Source organism: Electrona antarctica (genome assembly GCF_951216825.1).
Source record: "Electrona antarctica genome assembly, chromosome: 16".
Classification (NCBI taxonomy): Eukaryota; Metazoa; Chordata; class Actinopteri; order Myctophiformes; family Myctophidae; genus Electrona; species Electrona antarctica.
Genome location: NC_136797.1, coordinates 20,587,921 through 20,596,790, shown reverse-complemented (window position 1 = coordinate 20,596,790; position 8,870 = coordinate 20,587,921).

Below are 8,870 nucleotides of genomic sequence, written 5' to 3'. Positions count from 1 at the left end.
TTCTACATTTCAAAACGTCAACGCACTGACTTTTGTAAATTTGTATAGTTTTGAATAACTAATACTAATTACAATTACCCATTAGCTGCATGTCCACCTCACTGACCTATAGGGCTGTTGAAACCATCCAAATTGCTAAAGCCGGCCCACATCAGCTTCAGCACATGTGCTCCGCCCACTTTTCCCAGCGCCATCTTCCCCTGTTCTCGAGAGCTCTCTCCTGTGAGTCGAGAGAGAGAGAGAGAGAGAGAGAGAGAGGGGAAGACTGCGGGATGTGGGACATGAAGTCATTTCCTGCTTACGGTCTCGATATAGACGCACGTATGAATTATGAGGGGGATGTTTACCCGACGGTGGCTCTGCCATCAGCTGACACAATGGGGACACTGGCTAGCTCAGAGAGCGTTTGTTGCATGACAATACAAACTTTGTATTGTATGTATTAAACGTCTTGTGTCGTATTAAAACTGTATGAATGCAGGCTCTCTCTCACTTCTATATTCTTATACGAATGCAGGATCCCTTACTTGTATTGTACTAGAATGTACTCGCGCCTCCGGTTCGCTCAAGCCTAACATGACAAACCCTCAACTCGGCAGCCCGTCATGCATCCGTATAACCCAACATGCATTGCACTGCATTGGACGCGCGTGTCACGTGATCGGGCGTATAGCCAATCGCGTCCGCGGTGATTGAACAGAACCGATTTGATGTTATATGCTTCGATGTGGTTACAATGTTACCGCTTCTGACGAGAAATAAAGTTTCGGTCCATCGATGTCGACACCTCTGTGTGCCACAGATAGAGGAATGTGGGCGTGGAATTCACTCAAATGAAACTTGAATTGCAGGATCACATGGCACTCCATTTACACACGTTCACACTCAAAGGAGGACCACAATGGAAAGAACGAAGCTTCTTTGGACTTGTTTTTGCGTTCCTTCCTTTTGTGTTTCTCTTTTTGAAAGATGTGTACCAATATAATGGTCATTAACTTGTGGGTATGCATTTTTGTCAATCAATCAATCAATCAATCAATCTCTTACATATTGTATTAAACAGTTTATGAATGTAGGACTAGGATGACTAATCTTTATTGTATTAAGCACACTAACTATCAAATCAAATCAAACCAAACTTTTATATTTATAGAGCACGTTTAAAACAACCAAGATTGACCAAAGTGCTATACAGATCAGAAGCAAAACAAACAGGCAAGAAACACAATATGAGAACTGACATGATCACAGTATCACTATAACAATATAGTTTTAAAAATCAAGTCAAGTCAAGTGGACGGCAGTTCACCAACTATAAAATAAATACAATGGTGAACGAGATAGTTATAGTTATCGTCTTAGTTATAGTGCTGAGTGTGAATGAATGACGCTTAAAACTGCAGACGTCGGCCCGGGTGGCTAGTCTAGTGTACGGCAGCGGTCCGGGCACCTAGACTGCTAGCCCGACGACCTTTGCCGCGTGTCACCCCCCCCCCCCCCCCCCCATCTCTCTCCCCATTTCCTGTCACCATACTGTAGTGTACACTATCCAATAAAGGCAGAAAAAGCCCAAAAATATATCTTTAACCCATTTTGGGGCAGGAACCCCTTTTGGTGTTTTAAGCATTACATTATACTTTAGCTATTGAAAAATAGCCGATCTACAAGGTCCTAGCGCGCCACCGAGTGGCGTGCTACGAGCTTGTAGGTCTGCTATTTTTGAAAGTCGTGAAAATGTGGTGCAGATTATTATTATTTGATATCAAGCTTGTTGTAGATCGGCTGTTTTGGGCACGTGAAACCGTGGTGCGACGGAGCGTGAATGGAGCAGAGTGGAAGAGAAGGACCATCCGGTACAGTAGACTAGGCTTATAGGAACAGGTGTTTCAGCTTATGTGTGTCCAATGGACGTTTCCTTCCTCACTATGAGCTATATGTCTTCTTAACTCCGTTTGATGCCCTCTGTGCTTGTTCTTCTCCAGGGCCACGCTGTGTTGGGAAGCTTTCCTTCTTTTCCATTCAGGGCTTAATACAGTAAAAATATGGTGCGTGCGTGCGTGCGTGCGTGCGTGCGTGCGTGCGTGTGTGCGTGCGCGCGTGTGTGCGTGCGCGCACGCGCCTTTGGTCAAGCAGACATGCTCATTAGTTGCTCTGCATCAGAAGTCAGAGAGACAGATGGCCTGTTAGAAAACATTGTTGAGATCTGGATAGAAAGAGCTTGTTTCAAACATAACTGAAGGACATACCCTGGCCGGTATTCCCATGTGCTCCACGTCTCGTCAAATATAGAGACAGACATTGTGAAGTGAAACAGACTCGGGCATATATATCTCTTCTGTAATCTACCTACAGAATTCTTGTGTGGGTAAATTCGCCCGCGAATGAGAAGCGCACACACACACACACACACACACACACACACACACACACACACACACACACACACACACACACACACACACACACACACACACACACACACACACACACACACACACACACACACACACACACACACACACAGTAACTAATTACATTTTTACAATTTTAAATACTTTTTACTTTTACTAACTACAAGTTATTAGTGAGTGACTTTGTAGATTTTAATTATTATTACAAAACATACATTAACCACTTCAGCCCTATTTGAACTTTTGCTATTTGATAATAGCCGATCTACAAGCTCTGCTATTTACAAAAGATGCTAATACATTGTTTTACACCTTGTGAAACGGGACATTGTGCTTAATGAGCGCTTTTGCTACTATACGTATATGTTTATGCCAATTCGATGCTCTAATAAATTCACCAGATCTCATCGATCTAGCCTAGAGAGAGCTTTACTTTTGTCCTATTCTACTAGTTTCATTCATACCACCAGGACTACAAAGGGGTTGGTTTAATCAATGCTAGATGAGGTGAAGAGAGGGGGGCACTTGCATGGGGGGGGGGGGGGGTGAGTGAGAGGCGAGCGCGGTCTTTGTAGTGCTAATAGATTCTGTTTATACTGCGATTAGCAAATGACCTGTCCCCGTCCCCTTTAGACCTCCACATATGCCCTCTCTCCTTTCTCCTGGACATGAAAGAATTCATTTAGGGGGGAAAACTGATGCAAAGTGACATAGATATATTATTTTCCCCTTCCAAAAAAACTAAATAAAACTATAGACTTTGCTAAATAACGTGACAGAGCCAATGTTTTCATATAGTTATTTGCACAGTCGGATCATCAAGTTTGAGGACCACATTCGGTTTTATGTAAATTTAAGCGCTTAAGTACAAACATAATATTCATCTTCAGCCAAAATCATCAAATGGTTTTCCGATGTCTACAGCGAATAATGTTTTCTCTCTACATTATTCTTCTCCTTTGGGTGCCTTTACTCTCTTTACTTGAGGTCAGACTACACACACAAACTCCCAGTGTTCATTTATCCATTTGAGTTCTCCGATGAGTGTACAAATATAACTAGATTTGGCTGCATTTGTACACTCCAGAGTTAAAGGGTAAGACCACTTTTGTAGAGGTTTGGGTTGTGTAGTTACCTTGCCATGATGTAACTCCAAATGTGGACAAGAAATCAAAAATAATTTCTCCAGTGATTAGAAATTGATAATTCAAAATATGCTCCTCATTGACTTACATTGTACGCTGAAACAGCTCTCAAAGTCACTCTTTTAGTACGTAAACAAACACAAACAAAGTTGTTTCAGACAATATAGAGCAACACCAAAACTCATGTGGTTTTATTTCTTCATAAAAATGTTAACTTCCTGTTGATTTGTCCATTTTTATTCAGAAGAAAACCCGGACTGGATCCATGGATCCGGATCCAGATCTTCATATAGTAAAATCAACAGGAAGTTACCATTTTTATGAAGAAATAAAACCACATGAGTTTTGGTGTTGCTCTATATTGTCTGAAACAACTTTGTTTGTGTTTGTTTACATACTAAAAGAGTGACTTTGAGAGCTGTTTCAGCGTACAATGTAAGTCAATGAGGAGCATATTTTGAATTATCAATTTCTAATCACTGGAGAAATTATTTTTGATTTCTTGTCCACATTTGGAGTTACATCATGGCAAGGTAACTACACAACCCAAACCTCTACAAAAGTGGTCTTACCCTTTAACCCATTAAGACCTGAGGTCGATTCTACAAATGTCAGTAGTTCTCAAACGTTTTCATGTCAAGGACCCCCAACATTATATGTATTTGGCTGCGGACCCCCATCTGAAACTATGTTGTTCCAGGGACACCCAGAAGCAAATAATTGAGTTAAAATGGTTCTCTTTGAAAATATATATATATTCAAAGATTTGCACACATTTTCACGATTTTTCTAAAATAGCAGCTCTACAAGCTCATAGAGCGGCATGAAGTGAACTAAACTCTGCAGAGGAATAGTGGCTGTATAACTTATACGCTAATACAGTGTATTTTACATTCAACCATTCACACTCGCACGCACGCATGTACACACACGCACACGCGCACACGCACAAACCGATGGTGGAGGAAACCATGCAAGGCACCAATCTGCTCATTGGAACCATATAGACATAGAAAGGTAGACGCCTCTTCCGGCTCTGGGGCGAATGCTCTCAATTAGAGGCCAAGCTTCCACGTTGGTGCTTCACAGAAGCTTCTACGTACGTCACAGAGTGGATGTTCGGGTCTGACAAGTCCCGGAAAAGATGCGCTGTGATTGGCCAGTAGTCACTTGAGTGGCAGCGTGACGTAGTGTGTCTTCCGCACTTCCGGCGCACTTCCGCCCCAGAGTGTAAATTGTTCCACCCTCCCGTCAACACACATGGCTCCAACGAACTGCAACGGCCAATGAGGCATCTATTTTTTTTTAAATATCTGATCCGAACCAGTTAGGGGTTCAGTGTCTTAGCTAGGACAGTCTTTTCTTTAAAGATATTTCTGCCTTCATTTGATAGTGTACAATAGAATGACAGGAAATGGGGAGTGGCACGCAGCAAAGGTCGTCGGGATCTGGATTCGAAGCGGCGACACGCTGTCAGGCAGGACTATAAACCTAGGTTGTCGGACGTCTTGCTCAAGGGCACTTTGACGTGTAGCCAGGAGGAGCCGGGGTTCGAACCCGGAACCTTCAGATTTCAAGATGGCCGCTCCAGCTCCTGAGCCACTGCCACCAACTTGTGTAGGAGCTATGTAAATGTGATGCCTCAAAATCATTATGCTTTTGTCAAATCTTTTAAATCAGTTCAGTCTTTGGACTAATCTCACAATAAAGATATCTAGTCTGCAAATTTAATCTAGTAAAGATACTGATGATGTACCTGATAATATAGATGTGTTATCTATAACCACAAATTATATATCTGTTGGCATCTAAATGATCTCCCGCTCCCCACTTCTGAACATCCCCTATTGCACATCCCTCATTTCTCATGTTTTTTCGCTGCTAATGTTCCTTTTAGGATTAGAGTGTGGATCTTACCAGTACTATTTAACCTTATTTCTATGTTTTTATGGTATCTTCTTGTTCTTTTTATTTCATTAAACTCCAGTATTATGTTATCAATATGCCATCAACATTTCACTGCTTGAGACCACAGCAAAACATTCCCAAAACAGTTAATACATCATTTTGCTGTTGTAAAAAGATGCATACAGTGCAAATGCAAATGCTTTTATATGAACACTTTTTCAGAAAAGAGGAAATCTCCCCCTATAAAAAAATACAATTCTCACTCACGGAAAAATAAATTCAACTCTACGAGGCGCTTTCCCGTCTCATCAAGAGCTAATGACCTTTTTTTTCAGAGAGAAAACAATAAAGTTATATGGGGGTTTATTTTCTGAATCTGACCGGAGTGTTTGTGCAGATTGTCACTGATGACATACAGTATAGGAAATCAGTGGCAGGAGTGGAGTGTAGCAGGAACGGACAGAGTGTGTGTTGGGATGTAACCTCTCAGCTTTCAGCCTGTCCAAGGAGCTGCTTCTTTTTACAGCTTTTGCACTATCAAAGGAAACTCAAATCCCTCTTTGGCCCCCGACTTATCTCTGCCTGTAAGGGCCTGGGCTTCATCAGGGGCCACGGCCTCATTACCCCCACGCACACACACCCTCCCTCAGCAAACGCGCACACACGCGTGTGCGTGCACAGGTTTGTATTACTATAGGCCGACTTACTATACTATTTTAGGATGGGCGATTTTGTGAATGACATTTTTTGAATTTCGCACCATTTTCAACCCGAAGCCTAAAGCTGAAACTAACAACTTGTATATCGGCTATTTTCGGCGCACGACACTAAAGCACAACTAAGTATAAATCAGGCAAAACTCTAATGCCAACCCCTGAACCTAATCTCTAAATGTCTAATCCTTAAACCTAACTCTTTTTGTAATCTTAACTCTAAATATTCCTTTTTTTAACGATTAAACAAGCATTTCTCTTGTGAGGATCAGGAAATGGTCCTCACAATGTTAATTTCTACTATGCTTGTGAAGACATTTTGAAGTCAGAACTGATACAAGCACGCGCGTGCGCGCACACACACACACACACACACACACACACACACACACACACACACACACACACACACACACACACACACACACACACACACACACACACACACACACACACACACACACACACACACACCCCTGTGCCCTTTCCCCACCCCCATGGGCCACTGCAGAGACCCTAAGGAAGGGCCCTGATCCTGAAACATAATGAACACCATTTGACCCCTCAGCGTGTCAGGAAAGCCACACCACCCCTGAAAGTGAGGGAGAAAAAATAATAATACAGAAACAGCAGAAAATACAGATCCTTTGTTTGTGTATTCTCCTCTGGAGGCAGCTTATAGATGGCAGATTTATGCCCATCATCCTGAGGCGTAACTTCAGACCAAAGATTTGCACCGAAACGAAACCGTTTCATGCTTAATGTATGCTTCGTCCTACGATGGTGTTGTGCGCAGAAAACAGCAGATGTACAAGCTCACAACACGGAGCGGATGTGAAGAATAAATTCAGCTGGCTAAATGGTTTCATCTTGGTTGTGAATCTCTGGTCTGTCTGACTCCGAGCTACAGTATAAGCTTGAGTCGATCAGCATAGCTGAATGATCTAAAAACGTACATCACCTGACTGAAGCTAATTTATACTGTACACATGTCATAGAAGAACACATTAAAAACACATTAAACACATTAAAAAGCCAACAATCAGATATTGTTCTTTTCTTACTTTACAGCACAAGCTAATGACTTCTAGTATGCAAAAAGTATGTGTTTAAACTCACCTGACTTAAATTACTACTCTTTTATTATTACACTTAAATAAAACGTGTTATAGAATTCTTCTGAGTTTAATACTCAATGCAGTGGTTCCCAACCTTTTTTCCTTGGATCTGCCTTCGTATATCTCACAAAAGTTGAGACCACACATATGCACGCATGACTACTTTTGACAATGCAACAACGTGGCCAAAATAGGGATGCCAGGTTGAAAATGGTTAAGATTATTTTCAATACTGTGCTTCACAATGACGTTACAGTCATATCGCTGATGTCGGGCGGAATGTCCTATTTCACAAGTTTAATAAAACTAAAATAGCGTTGTATTGTATCTTTAAATTTTTTCATAGATGTGTATATTTGTATATGTCCTAGTGCTTTTTCTGGTTTTATCCTCTTTAGCAATTTTTGTATTGACCTGTACCTTCCTTGGACTGTACCCATTCTGCAATCTGTTTTACTTTTTTCAATCAATCAATCAATGTATTGCGATGCATTGTGAGCTGCTATTTTCAAATGGCAAAAATAGGCACTATACAGTATACACACGCACGCACGCGCACACACACACACACACACACACCCACGCACACACACACACACACACACACACACACACACACACACACACACACACACACACACACACACACACACACACTGGGAAGACTGGATGAAAGCAACACTACCGTGATCTTTGGCGCCCCCTCAAGGGGGCCCGGACCCCAATTTTGGGAAACACTGCAAGCTCCTCTTGATTGATTGAGTATTTTATTAGACAAAATAAAAATGCAAACAGCACAAGGTACAGTCAGGCATTTTCCATGCACTCACACATATAATACAGTCATGAACAATCTCCCTCTGACCTGCTGACAGGTGACATTTTAGGCCTGTTGTAAAGGAGGCCTGCAGTGCATCTTGATTTAAGGGAAGGCAGGGCAGGGCATTTCCACACCTGAATAGCAGTGCTGCTGAAGGTGAATTTACCCATATATTCTTTTGTAAGTGGGTGGCACCAGATCATTGTTTACGCTACCTCTAGTTTTGTGGCTGTGGGTGTCGCTCACTTTTTTTTTAAAGTAATCAGTCAGTAAGTAAGTGGGCACTGAGGGCATAGCTGCATGTTAATGACAACGCACCGCTACACTATTCATCGGAATGGCGGGGTTTAAACCCCTTTTCGATAGACCCCGCCATTTCGACTAGAATTTTTCGGACTGGTGGGTGTTCGGAATGGAGGTGTTTCGAAGTGGTGCAGGGGTTTCGAAGTGGTGCAGGGGTTTCGATGTGGTGCAGGGGTTTCGAAGCGGTGCAGGGGTTTCGGAGTGGTGCAGGGGTTTCGAAGTGGTGCAGGGGTTTCGAAGTGGTGCAGGGGTTTCGAAGCGGTGCAGGGGTTTCGAAGTGGCGGGGCTTCGGAATGCCACCCTGTTCCCGCATGGACAATTTTGAATGTCAGACCCATTTTCAATTGTTTGACTCTGTATTCTACCCGGAGCCAGCCATTGCTATCCAGATGCCATATGTGGGTCATTAGTCCCAGGCCTAGAAGACGTCGAATTAGTTTGTTTTGGGAGGT